Source organism: Sinohyriopsis cumingii, chromosome 5, assembly GCF_028554795.1.
Source record: "Sinohyriopsis cumingii isolate HCF-2022 chromosome 5, ASM2855479v2, whole genome shotgun sequence".
Classification (NCBI taxonomy): domain Eukaryota; kingdom Metazoa; phylum Mollusca; class Bivalvia; order Unionida; family Unionidae; genus Sinohyriopsis; species Sinohyriopsis cumingii.
In genome coordinates this window covers 53,782,685-53,797,895 of record NC_142965.1, presented here as the reverse complement: position 1 = coordinate 53,797,895, position 15,211 = coordinate 53,782,685, and the positions used below count along the sequence as shown (strand labels likewise).

The 15,211-nt window shown below is 36.4% G+C and overlaps 1 protein-coding gene across 2 annotated transcripts in view; it reads right to left on the bottom strand.

Annotated features, from left to right (window-relative positions):
* LOC149799186 (uncharacterized) overlaps positions 1 to 15,211 on the bottom strand; it is a 43,428-nt gene that overhangs the window by 25,064 nt on the left and 3,153 nt on the right. Inside the window, exon 1 of one of the 2 annotated variants that reach the window (XM_089958429.1) lies at positions 8,776 to 8,930. The exons of the other annotated variant lie outside the window; for it this stretch is intronic. The gene's annotated coding sequence lies outside the window, so the exon portion shown is untranslated. Of the gene's footprint in view, positions 1 to 8,775; positions 8,931 to 15,211 lie in introns of those variants that run through there. 2 annotated transcript variants of the gene reach the window in all.

The following is a 15,211-nucleotide window of genomic DNA, read 5'->3' as shown; positions in this document are numbered from 1 at the left end:
AGAGACAAAGGACAACTAATTCTCCGCTGGGAATATGTGAAAATCAACCGCTTAATTCCGTAACCCACACTCCAAAAGAAAGTAAAACAAATAGATCTGAATAACAGTTACTACAACCAATAAATTTCAGACACGGTGACAGGAGTTATCTAGTATCTTCCTTTGAGAAATCGAAATACGATGGCCAGTTTTAAGTTTTCAAAAACCGTGCAAACGAAAGAAAATTATAAATCATTATCGGATAAATTTTGGACTACGTACATTTGTTTCAAGACCTTTCATTTCAACTAAAATGGAACAGCAATTATCCAGCCACGTTTATTTGTGCAAGTTTGAATACAGGTAGACTTACGAGGTGAATACAGGTAGACTTACGAGGTGACTCCACGTGTCGACATTATCATCAATAATGTAATATCGGTTTGCAATACAATATTATCTTATGCACTTACATAGAATTAATTTTATCTTTGACGTGATGGTCTGTTAAATATGTCACACAAAAACCAAATTATGCGATCTATGTTTATTGTCATATCCATTATAAATAACTGGCTTACTGTGACACAACACTACGTGGCATTTAATCAATGCCACAGAGTTGACTTCATTAATATCCGCGCTAACTTGTTATCATTTATCGAAGAACGTTATCGCTTTTATTCAGCCATTAGAATGTTAAGATTGTATGCCATGTTCTCGTGTTGTCTTTTTATTATCTATTGCTAGATACCCAAATGAAAGATTGTGGAAATATGTAAATTATACATGTATTGTACCTAGCTGGACATGTTCATCTGTGTCTATTACAGTCACCTGGCACATGCATCTCATCGGTTTGAGAAAAAAGAAAACAAAATGCAAGACGGTCCATATTTAAAATGGCAAAACGGTATTTTAGATACATATATTCTGTTGAAACTGCATTATGACAGACACGAGTTTAAAAATGGCAAAAAGGCGACATTTGAAGAAAAATTTAAACAGAGGTAGGATGTTTATGCGCGGTATAACTGGAAATTTTGTAACACCTTGTAGGTTTAATAACTAGACAGCATCAACGTCTATCATGTGTTTAGATTAGATCTTTTATATGCTCATCATATTTTATCTGTGCATAAGTTTTAACCTCTCACAAACCTCCAAGCTTCCATATATCAAGCTTAACTGTTTAGTCCCCGATATTCAGCTCCCTGATCCATTGAACTGTGACTATTATTCCATATCAACAATTGCCACGCAGACATCAAGCACAGGATTAAAACGTCCAAGTTGGAAGGATAATGTTCGCATTGTGACTTTGTCTAATTTCGTCGTTAAAGTGTACCATAATAACAAAATTATTCCGAATATAATTCCCAATGGCGGATAAAACGCACTCGAAATAATCAAGACATGAAAAATTAAAGTATGTTCCAATATATTCTAATCCCACCCCTGTGAGGAATACCCATTCGGACTTCATCGACTGTTTTTTTCGAAAAATATTATGCCTCGCAACTATGATCCATAGGACTGACCTAGACGTTCCGAATGGAGAAATGTCCTGCGGCGGAGACAGTATATGCCCCAATGAATGAGATCGAACCGGTTAACTGCCATATCGGATCAAATCATCACAAATGAAATTATCTGGCAAATGAACTGCATTTGTGCATTGCCCTAGTAGATCTTATACTAGAATGCCCAAATTTAGTATGATAATAGCAATTTTGGATTCGTGTTACTGATTTTTTTAGTTAGAATCCCTAGACCTCTTCTACCCCCCCCCCCTCCAACGCCCATTAAGTTTCTCCAATAAGAATTTTTGCACAACCGTGTGCATTGTTTTAAAGCAATCGTAAACGATTTTCGTGTTATTCTTCCACAATGGAGCCTCTTGACAACTTTGCTTGGCGGGCTCGTGAGGACAAATTCACGATCAGTAACCAAACACACCACTACTCTCGATTACAAAATCATACGAATGATGAGTATGTTTCCAAATCCAGAAACCATACTAGTGTATCCCCATAGAAGAAGTTGTTCTATGGCGCCCCAATACATTAGCAAAGATTTACTTGGGTTTTTACTGCCTGTAAGTCAGGATCTTTAATGCTGAGGTTCAATATTGGTGCGCGGAGTCTCCAGTGGATTTCCGTTTCCGCTAATGTAGTCTCGAACTATATATAAATAAATAAATTATTCTCTATGTGTGTGAGCGTAATATCTGAATTATTATTCAGGAAAACAAGAATCAGTAATTCTGTTGATTTGGGTCAGGATTTTGGGGATTCCTATGTGAATTTTATAGGTTATTGTGTTGTAAATGAACAAGGCTCATTAGATCATTCTAGAAGGTTATCTTCTATTAGGTAATGCTTATTTTTATAACGTGTTAATTGTGACCTGAGGTCAAGTAGAGAACTTTATATTCTTTGATTATGATGATTTGGTCATTCATGCTTTAACATCTAGCGCTACAAGTTGTATTATGTTGTGACCAGTTTGGGCTGAATTTTATTTTCTTCAAATTATTGAATTCATGTAATTATTTTCTCTGGAAATATAATAGTGCTTTGATAAAATTCTTGGATAAAGACGTTCGTTGTAATTTGTACTGAATGAAAACCTGGAATAATATTTATGTGATTCAACAAGAGACTGTTGACATATCAGTTCTCCATAGGCTATAACATACACGTCATCGCCTTCAGTTATAAATCTCTCAGGGACTTGAACTGAGTTTTATTCAGGTATTTTTATTATTAGGACTTGTGTCTATAATTCTTGGATTATTTTGGGATTTAATTCGCAATACCGTAAGTTCTTTTTTTCTCATTTTGACCATGCATCTAAGGGAAATAAATTATTTGTTAAACTGTACAAAGCTTGTTGTCTTTCACTCTTTTCTGTTACTATTTTAAGAGCAAAGATTGGTAACACATCATCAACACTCCTATATCCATTTATGATAAGCAAATATAATCAATACGCATGCACATGTAAGATATCACTATTAGGTTTATCAAAACCATCCCAAAAAGTAGCGAAAATAAGTTCATCATTTACTATACCATAACAAATTTAAGATTCTTCTGTGGTTAATATTCGCATGAATATACCCCATACTGTTATTACGCGTGGTGATGCGATACTTCTGTAACCTTTACATATACATATTGTTTCTCCGCAGCCTTGGACGCATCAGTGTAGCCTTTGATAAAGTCCACTGACACGCCAGAGTATCTGATTCCCCGGTTTTCAATTATTTCGGCCAGGCCTTTTGCCACAGCATTTGCTGGCTTCCAAACAATGCTGTTGATGTCCATGTTAGACGTTCTAAGTTTTCCAGTTTGATCTGGGAGAATCACAACATCGCCCGGGTCGACATAACCAAAGACCCGGCTGGCAGACTCAATAAAATCTGCTTTTCCGGCAAGCCTGGTCAAATCCGCATGGGTGTGACGTCATGTCAATGTGGATTTCGTATTCTATTACCTGTTGTTTCTAAGTAATAATGTAAAATAAACAAGCCTTTTTGGTGTCGGCGAACGATCAAGAGCCTGCAGGGTTTTAACAAAAAGATGTCCACGTATTGGGCCGCCCAACCGAGTTTGTAACGGCAGAGTTGAATAAAACAATGGTCGTCATTGGCCATATGTTAAATAATCAACAGCTTCAAGTGGTGCAAAACCGTACGAATCAAAATACAAAAGATGTCGAGGCGACACCACGCATGCCACCCAAATAGTTCATGTTGTCAAATCCAGGTTGACGATGCCAGTTTTTCGCGTGCGGAAAATCATCGAGGCATTTTCATCCCTCATAAAGACACATCGGAAATGTTTGACTGACTTTGTCATCGCGAGCAACTCCAAATTGGTCAAAGGCAAGGTCACAATCGAAGACCTCTTCCACTCCGAAGAGATTTACATTTTTATGCGTCCCTGACCACCTTTTTTAGCTGCAGTCGCCAACAATGCTGAAAAGGCCGCGGGAAATGAAAATATTCCACCCGTCTTTTGCATTTGTACCACCTCTAACGTTGTAATTATAATGTCACCGAGGTGGGTTTTTGGGGGCCACAATTAGCAGATCAAGTTGCGTTTGGGTTAGCCACACGGGTAGAATTTCAATTAAGTTTGTCAGTGAAAGCCTGTATGTAACTCGGCAAACGTTTTCCTATTGCGCTCTTTATTTTTGCAAGCCGCTTTGGGATACGTCCAACCTAAACTTCGTGATAAGACATTGTTTCTTGAAAACAAGACATGTTAAATTACTACGTTACTAGTTTTGAACGACTCAAAGAATTCTCTTCAGACGCGTCAATAACCCTTTTTCGGCCACTAAAACCTTGCAGCAACAGAGTCACGTCGGAGAGGATCACATCAATAGTCTTTGTTATCGACGGCTTTACCTACTCGTGCTTTGAAGTATATGTCCATCACATAACATTTAACCAGGTCCAGATGCTTGAGAGAAAAGTAATAAATTTGGTACAAAACTGTGAAGTTATGCTGGGAAATCCTCAAACCTATGTCAATAGTTTGGTTGTAGTTTTGGTCCCCATATTTCAACAGCCGATAATACACATGAGCGACTTGATTCTTATTAAAGTTAAGCAAAAGGTTTTCGGTGGGTTGTTGGTAACCGTTTAACTGCATTGAGGCTTCAGTCGCTGTCAGTTTTGCCAATTTCATTGAACTTTCCAACTGATTGTCCACGACTTGAAATGCTACAAATCCGTGACGCGGTGCACTGTCCCTTTGTTGGGTACATATTTGCCACGAGAATTCTCTTCGGACGCTTCTTTGTTTTGAATCTGTAGTCATGGAAATAAATGAAATTACAAATATTCTGCCAAGCGCCACATATGATGTCAAACGTGCCAATGACGGTCTCGTTGATGGCATCCAAAGTGTAAATTTAGATAACATTACCCTCAGCGACATCACACCAAATTGCATTTTTTTGGCGTTGTACTTTTTTTCAAAGCGACTGTGTGTTTGACCCGGAAAATAACCTTACAAAACCCAAATATGTGGGAGAGTGAAATCGTGTAAGTCCACCGCGGCATGTCTGAAGTTTCCAATAACGTGCTGAATATGATCAGGACGGTCGTTTGTGTCTTTTGACGAACGTCATAGACGGGCCATCAAACCTTGGGTAATCGTCATTGTAACGGGCGAGTTTGAGAATTGTTTTAGCGACTTCGAAGCTGCATATAATTGCTTCAATTTCCTGTCCATTCACGAAATAACGTGAGCTGCGAATAATGTCATTATGCTATTGTTGGCAAATCCGATTTTATCATTATTATCGTATACGTTGTTGTTGTTGTCGTATACAAACTTTCCTTGGACTTGTAAGAATGTATCGCACTGAAGAAAATACCGAGACACTGTCGTGAACCTGAAATTTTATTGGCTCTTTCGTATCTGGCAACCTGACATAATGTGCATACTATTAGTAATTTTACTTGCTTCGATCTCGCAGCTATAGCGTATCCATGTCGAACGTGGGATTGGATACATCTTTGAGCTGAACCATTGTTTATACATGATGCTTTCGTATATACATGATGATTTCGTTCATACATGATGATTTCCTTTTGCCTGACAACCTTAATCCGCTTTCCATTGCCAGATTTGCAATCATGGCTTCAGTCAGACGTTGCTAGAGACTTCAGTGATGATTATATTAACCGGGACTGGCATTGTTGCCATCGCTGGTAATGTAATCACTTTTGGTTGCTGAGTCTCTAATCATCGTAGTCGATCTCCAATCGATTGAACCACTTATAATCCCAGAGTCTTCAACTGAACTGCAACAATGTTTTTGATACTATCGATAATTAGCATTACTACTAGCAATTTCTTTAGAGATCGGAGTAGCGCGTGAGGCCACACCCAATCTAATCTTTGGAACACATATAAACAATCCATTGACAACATTACCAAAGCCATTTCCGTAAAATGTCATGCAAACGTGGTTTCTCGCGTTCCGCGTTCACGTACGCCTGTCATTATATTCGACCTATAGTTACAGTTGTATCGTCAATGTTTCACCATAGAGATCGAACAGAGGTCTAACGTCTTCACGTCCTAGTTCACAAGTGTGAAACAATGTTCTGACAATCTGGAATATTCGCATTGAAGATACACAGGCGTAGGAGTAATCGAAATCAGATTACATCGGCAGTCTATCTCAGCAGCGCTAATCTCCTTCAACAAGACTTCAGCGTGACTCGGCTAAAATGTACACTGAGCCAGATGTAAATGTATGCGCAACTGATTGCTATAAATATGTGCCACTCGTCATTTCCTGTTAGTTGCACGGTTTGCAAGTTTTTCGTTCTGAAGCAAAACATTTGTCATATCTGACTTTATTTAATTAGCTAGTATTGCAAAGAGAGTGAAAGCACTGTATATGTTTTACGCTAGACCAGAATGACTTGCCAGTTTGACCTTTGGTTAAATATTATTTAGGTTTTAGTGAACTAGAGCAGTGGGTATTGATGTATTTGCATCACGTATGCTGCAAACAGCTATACCTTTTCTGTGAAGTGACCTAGTAACGGAAGTAATCTATCGACTAATCAGCTAAGTTACCAGATATTTTCACTCTGCGTTTTGAGCGTTACACTCTTTATACCGAACCCCCCCCCCCAAAGAGCTCTCTCATAGTCGCGCGAGAGGCTGGTTCAATGAGGTTACTGTAATATTCCTGAGCAAACGTGTACACCAGCAACATAATACTCAAGTAGACTATACATGCACTAGAAAACAATTCCCTGGTAAACCAAATATACATCGCCGATATTCCGTAACAATATCAAAGGCGTTCAAGACAAATCTGCAGGCAAATCAACTCTACCCTAGCGAAACCCATCACTGGCAATACCTTTTCGACCAGAATGACTTCACGGAATATCTGTTTCAGAAAACATGCCTGTTTACAGAAAGCATGGACATGCAAAATTCCCAAAGAAAATGCTGTGGCAGATCATATATGCATCCGTAAGATGCCATGTAAAGCGAAAGTGCACCAGTGAAATTACACGGGAGTTTCAAAATTGACGCAACAAAAATGCCCTGGCTTACTATATCTGCCCAGCGGTATGACTTGGCAAATGATGGCGTACCTGATATATTTGCCCTACACCAAAACTTCCTGACCTCTGCTTCAGGTTTGGGAAAGGTTTAATAAGTTTGTCAATTTCTTTTAATGAACGTTTTAAGGTATAATTTAAAAAAAAAATGCATATACTCAAACACTTTGAAAGCCTACGTTTAATGCCAGCGTATCTTGAAAAAAAAACCCAAAAAACAAAAAAAAAAAAAGAAACAACGCGTCATTACTACAACACTTTGCTCTCTGATGTAAGCCGTCTAGAAAATTAGCTGCTTAGTTACCAAGTCGCTTTTCTGTCTTAAGTAAGCCGTCTTAAAAAATATAGAGGTTTATCTAACAACTACGCTTTGCTCACAGAAGAAAGTCGTTTAAAATACACCATTTAAGTAGTACGTCGCATTGCTCTCTGAAGTAAGCACTCTCGAAAATTAGCTGTTTAATTACTACGCACGTTTGTTGTCGGAAGTAATCCCTCTCGAAAATAAGCTGTATAATTACTGCCCCACACCCCATCCGCAAGAAAAGTAAGCCGTATCGAAAATAAGCCGTTTGATTACTACAACATTTTTCTCTCGGAAGTAAGCCGTCTCTAAGTAAGCCGTTTAATTACAACAACTCTTTGCTCTTGGAAGTATGCCGTCATTAAAATAAATGGTCTAAATACTACGACGTCTTGCTCTCAAATTTAAGCTCACTAAAAGTCTAACAACAATGCTTTGATCTCTTAAGTAAGTAGTTTAGAAATAATCGGTTTAATCACTAATTCGCTTTGCTGCCGGAACTAAGAAGTAGATAAATAAGCCGTTTAATTAATATGACTCATTGTTGAAGTAAGGAAACTGCCTATGATATTAGCAATTTAATTACTGTGATTCTTCGTAAGTAATCTGTCTCGAATATAAGCCGTCTAATATGTTTTATGTCGTATTCCAAGTAAATTTTCTTTAAACCGTCTGAGAACATAAGCCAAGAAATAAAAGAGAAATGACAAAAATAATATAAACTCCGGCTAGTTTCGTGTTTTATCGTATGCAGCATCTGTAACTTGTTGAATCATGAACAACTGTAAATAATCATTGGTCACTTGTCTATCATGTGACATGAAGCCCTTGGGACAACATAGCTACTCGTGCTTGTGTGTATTCACATTCCTCATTTTAAAATTCTGTTTTGCAAGAATTTGATCTGTCTAGGCTGTCTTCAAGCAAGCAATATTATTTACCACCCTCCCCACTCTCTCTCTCTCTCTCTGTCTCATATGTTAAAATTGTATACAAGTGTAATTATGCACAGTGCATCACAATAAATACGAATTGCAGCACAGTTAGAAATAGTTCATATTCATGATTCGAAATAAATAATAAAACAAAAATTATGACATCTTAACGGTAATACCTATCGTAGAAGTTACTCTAGTATGTCGATGCCTGCCTCCATTGGCTTTGTTTGGAATATACATTTTTAAAGCTTGTATTATACAGTTTCAACAATTTCACACGTAATCGGACATGGAATTAACTGGTCGTCGGTCGATGGAATAAAATGCTTGTTAACAGACATAGCTTATTTTGCAAAACAGATCAAAATAAATTCAGATGAAATTGCTATTTATATCAGTTCATACAAATAATTTTAAATCCGAACTGAATTCAGACTTACCTCCACTAGTTCTCATCGAGACATTAAGTTGCAATAGGATACCTCCATAGATCATACACACATTAAATGCACTGGATACACTATTCAAATGGTCCCAAGTCGCTAACGTTAATATCACGCGCTATGGCTTTACAATGGTTATCTATGCATACATAACGGCATTTAAATTGCTTCTACAATATAGAATCATCACAACAGTGGGTCACCTAGGATCGGATAACGCCACATAACAGGACTGGGCATGAATGGGGAGAAAATTGAAAGCTTCAGTATTTCCCTTCATGTTTATTAACAAACAACTCTCCACATGCATTTAGGGAGAGTAAACATTTACCCATAGTTACGATAGACACACAGTGATCGGTCTCTAACATCAAGGAATCCAAAAATGAATTTGCGTATTGAAATGAATTCAATTGACACGAATAACAGGATATTATTGCTGATGAAAAAGTGCATAGGTACAGTCAAAGGTGACTCGAATAAAATCGGTGGAGGTATTGTGAAATTGATCACGTGATGTCTTATGAGAATAAGCACAATCGCTTAACATTAATCGAAGGAGTCATGAATGCTTTCTTGACATAACTATGATTCAGATCAAATAAGCTATGTTAAAATTATTATTATTATCATTATTATTAGTATTAGTATTATTTTAGAGCGACGAGCATGATGACAATGACAATGAAAATGAGGACGAGGACTTATGATTATAAACAACTATCAGTTATGATATGACGCTGACGACCACGATGATAATGATGACGAAGACTATAATGACGATGACATTGGGGAAGAGGAGGATTGAGTATGATAAGACTTTCGATAAACTGGTGTCGCGATTCGGTGAAAAATACTATCAATATTGCTATCGAGAAATTAATGTGGGTTAAGGGGACGATTTCGAACTGGATTTAAACTAATCCACATAAAGCTGCTCCACGCATAGATTATTATGTTTACAATGAGGTGGAGTCAATTGTATGTATTAGCATTAGCAATATTAAATTCCAACCTAGATTCATTGATTCCCATGACCGGAATAGTGGTTGGAAACGTGTATCCGAAATATACATGTTTGGTATGTCACAGTTTGAGGAAATAATACTCTTATGGGAAAACACGTTCAGCCTGGTGAATGGTATTAAATATGCTCTGGCATTAACCGGGGAATAAGTTGATAAAACAATTTATGTAAGATCTTAGTGACAAAATAATTATCGACAACAAAATCAATACGGTTAACGATGAGTTATATTTGGGACTGTATGTCTTTCTCACCAGAGACGTGGCTTCATCACAACTTCATACTGTCAAAAAACAAACAAACAACAGATTCAGTTCAAGAGTTCCGCTAAACAAAAACACAATATTGCAATGTCATACAGCAACCTTTATTGTTTCTTTCTTTCTGTGAGGTACCGTGACTCAGCGTGTCAGACTCGTGACTAGGAGGATATGGGCTTGATTCCTACTCAGACAAGTCCGGTCGCCGTGGTGTAGCTCAATGCAATATGGTTTTCTCGGCATGATATAACCTTGCATGTGTCGATGTGCCGTTAACATCAATCAATTGTAGAAAACTGAGTTTTATTGGCGACGTTTCAACGGAATGGGTACACCGTATATTTGTAACAGTAAATCACTATGAACGTCCTATTTGAATGAAACACAAGACTCTTATCCCCATTCTGACACTATCTTGAAAATGTTGTCGGAAAAAATAGCAAAAGATCTAATTCTCCGTCACAACGATGGCGTAGCGTCATTGGGAAGGAAACTTTCCTGCAGTACATCTTGATCTCGTTAAACCATACTAGTACGAAAGGCAATCACAAAACGTGGTAGTCTGGCTGTACATAGTCCGATAAGTGAGCATTTATGATAAATGGTGACCATCTGGTCAGACTACGTGCAATCAAACAATACTATATTCTAGATTTTACTGTCGATAATTTGCTGTTAGATTCTTTGCAAATATGTTAGAATACTTTTACTTTGACGAGCATAACCTAATGAATATGATAGTACGAGTGAGGAATTGCAGTTATACATCCATCCATCCATCCATTCATCCATCCACCCACCCACCCATCCATCCATCCATCCATCTATCTATCTATCTATATATCTATCTACCTACCTACCTGTCTATATATCTATCTATCTATCTATCTATCTACCTACCTACCTGTCTATCTACCTACCTACCTGTCTATCTATCTATCTACCTACCTGTCTATCTATCTATCTACCTACCTACCTGTCTATCTATCTACCTACCTACCTACCTGTCTATCTATCTATCCATCTATCTATCTATATATCTATCTATCTACCTACCTACCTACCTGTCTATCTATCTATCCATCTATCTATCTATCTATCTACCTACCTGTCTATCTATCTATCCACCTATCTACCTACCTACCTGTCTATCTATCTATCTATCTACCTATCTACCTACCTACCTACCTGTCTATCTATCTATCTATCTATCTATCTATCTATATATATATATATATATATATATATATATATATATATATATATATATATATATATATATATATATATATATATATATAATGCATAATCGAAAAGCTGAATATTAATAAATCACGTGTCTCATATTCTCCATTTGCATTAACCTTAAACATAAGATAGGTTACAAATTATGTGTATGAAAGCGCATATCAATTTATAAACTAGGATATACAATTTTCTGGTACCAGGTAACATTATACTAGAGCATATCAACTGACCACGTAACAAAAACAGCAAACATATTAGTTTTAAGCAAATATTATTTAACAACCTGAATAATAATTTTTTTATAAAATAGCAAAATACAAAAAAGCAAACAAAAAAGCAAAGTGCATTGAGGTCGAGTGTTGGTTTTTGCCATGCGAAGGCAATCAGACATACAGGACATTATATACAATCAACGAATCTGTATTTTACATTTTACGATCATACCACTGTTATTATAGAGGATTCCTGTTTATTGCCAGCTGAGCAAGGTGATCTTGTTGGAGAATGTATCATCAATTAATTAAGCACAATGCTCACGCGTAAAATAAAAGAATTAATGGGAATTCTCATCACATAGACTCTAACCTGGTCTTATGTTACGTGCTTAGGCTCGAATAAACAGTAACACGAGAAAGAGTGAAACAACAAGCTGTGAAAAATACATTAATTTATTTTCCTGGAAAAATTATGTTAAAATGAAAAAATATATGAACTTACGGTTTTTAGAATCAAATCCAAAAATAATCCAAGAATAATCCACCAATACAATTTTAGAAGTCATAAATATTCTAATGATTTCAAGTTCGAGTCCCGACGAAGAATCCAAGATGGAAGACGATGACTTACGCTGTAATCTGTAGCGTTGAAGTCTACAGTTCCCTGTAGAAACAAGAAATATCACTCCGGCTTTGGAAATCTGAATAAATTTTTATACAAGCAGTCCTTGTTCAACAATTTCATATGAGCACACGTATTTTCCAGGAAAAAAAAAGAATTAATTCTTTTGAATCCAAGTAATTTGAAATAACTATTAACCAGTGTAAGAGCCCAACTGAGAATATCTCTCCAAAACAAAGGCTTCTCGTGGGTTGGTGGTTCTTCCAGGGGTTTTCCGGGTTCTTCCTCCGCCATTAATACTGGTCGTCATGCATAGCCTATCGTGTGCTGAAAAATGGCGTTGAACCCCACAAGAACAAGAACAAGAACAACCAAAACAAAGGTTATATCGTATTCTAAAACGCAAAAAGGTTTCACGTGATCATATTCCAGAACCTCGTCGAAATTATTTACTTGTTAAAATACACGTACACTCAGTGTGCCCTGACGAAAACTAATCATTTTACTCTAAGAAATAAAATTATAAAAATAAATGTTTACATCTTAAACACGTGGTCCCATCATGACCTCTACCACAACCAATCATTTTAAAATAAAAATAGAACTTATGTGCGTGGTTGCTACTAATTTTGAATCCAGGTCAAGATCTAGGTCAACACCTGGTGTTTACAAAACGAACAATCACGGTCAAGCTATTTTCTGGAAAAAGTATCATCTCCAGTGAATAAATATACATTACAATATCATGTAATGAAAAATAAATAAAATTTAAAACTGACAACGAAACAATTAAATTGAAAGAAATATATATTAAATCAGATATAATTAAATCAAATATACATAACAACTGGATCTACACATGCATTTGATTTCGTAAAGTAACCTCTCTGTCGCGTTAATGGTCAGTACTTTTAACATAAGATTGATTACATAAGGATAAAGTTAAACAAGTTCGATACTATTACAGTACAAGAGGCGATGTCATCTCCGCTAGCCAACGTTCCAATATGTTATCCTGATATTCAGTATGCTGTACTTGCGACATATATTGGATGTCACAAGTTTCCTCCCTTAATATGTAATGCCAATTAACCAATAGCGTGTAACAGTGGTGCATTGTTTACCGGCAGATGGTGGGTTTATTAACTTCAAAAAGGATACTTTTTAAGTTTAATAAATATAGTCTGACTAAGTAACAGAGAGAAGCCATTAGCGGTGTGTTTGAGGGAAAGGATGCAGTTGTGCAAATACGAATCAGCAGTGGACATTTGCTTTTTTACGAGTCCATCCCAGCTGTGTGCTCCCTTGTAGGAACAGTGATCAAATTTGAACAACATGATTTTGATTGAATGCAGCATCACACCACTGCATCCAATAAAATTCATAGATCCGAAGCAAAGAAATATCGGATCGATCCGTCAAGGTGTACATGGGTCAACATATCGGAACCTTGTCTAAAGAAGATGAGACTGGTTAGATGGACCAATTCCAACTGAAGATATCTTAATACAGACTTTTCAACCACCAATCGTCTCAACAGAAACAGAAATGGGGGTGACGTAGCAATGTATTTCAAAACAGGAATTGAAAATAACACTATTAATATCAAACTTTGAGTCCCTTGGGCAGAAATAATCTTTTACGGAAAAAACTTTTAATTGGAATTTGTATACACACAAACGATGATTGGACTCTGGTCGAACCCTTAACTAAGCAAGCAAACACAATATTGTCAAAATATAATCATCTTAAGGGATATCAAAGAAGACCTCGTGATATCCAGTATAAGCAGAAATAATGTACATGTTATAAGTACTTTTAATTTTCATAAATTGTTCGATAAGCTTTCAAAAATTGCTAATTATAGCTCAACATTGATCGATTTAATTACTTTGAGTCATATACTAAATTGTTGCGAAAAGAGAGTCCTAGATATTTTTGTAGCGATCATAATCTTGTTTAATGTTACGCTAGGCAACATGACTTTAAACAAAAAAGTGTGGGACTATATATCAGCTAATAAGAACTTTTTCGGGAGTTTTCTAATCTTTCAAAAGAACAGGTCTTTACCATGTCTTGCAATATAGCAGAGGCATCCCATTCCGCTGTTTCCAATTAAAAAAAAAACAATTCTTTCGAGATATCCTCTTTGGATGCACACTAATATTATAAAATGAATACGGCAACGGAAAACAGAATTCACTGCTTGGCTAAAAGAACGAATCTTTCTTTAAACTGACTAAATTCATATATATTAGAAAGAAGCGTAAAATATGAGTGTTTTAACAAATTAGCTAATACACTTCAAGATGCCAATATTGGTCGAATATGGATAGCATGTTTTTGAAGCAAACATTAAAATTACAGTATCCTCTTTTCAGACACGAATACGTTCATTCTCGTCTTGAGCAGCAAATTTATTTGAGAAATATTTTTCTGAACAATCACTGAGAGACGATATTTCCACTCTCCTGCGTTCTCTACTTCTTCCTCGTATTGACCTTTATATTATTCTAATTGGTATACATAGCGTGGAAGAGGCTTTTTCATATTTTAACATTAGCAAGGCATGAAGTCTTTTTAGATCCTTCTTAGGCAGTGTCCTGATGAGATAGATCCTACGCTGCTTATAAAAAGGAGTCCGCACATTATCGGGATATTTATCAGAACTTTCAATAGTTCCCTCAAAGTTTCATTTTTTCACTAGTGTGGAATGAGGCCCATGGTACTCTTATTCATAAAAATGTGGACAAAAATGTTGTTTCAAATTACAGATCTATTTTAGAAATATGTCTTTATACGTTTGTATAACTATCTTACAGCCAAGATCTAATTAGAAATCTATAGTCTGGGTCACCGCCAAATGATCGGGCTCCCTCACAACTGTGCGATATGTACAATATCCGTTACAAAGCGGACGACAAAGGCAACGAAATTAGTGTGATATTATGTAACATTAGTAAAGCCTTCGACAAATTCAGGCATAACGGATTTAATTTATAAGCAAAGAAACATTGGAATTGGTGAGGGACAAAATTATCTCTCGAACAGGACGCAAAAG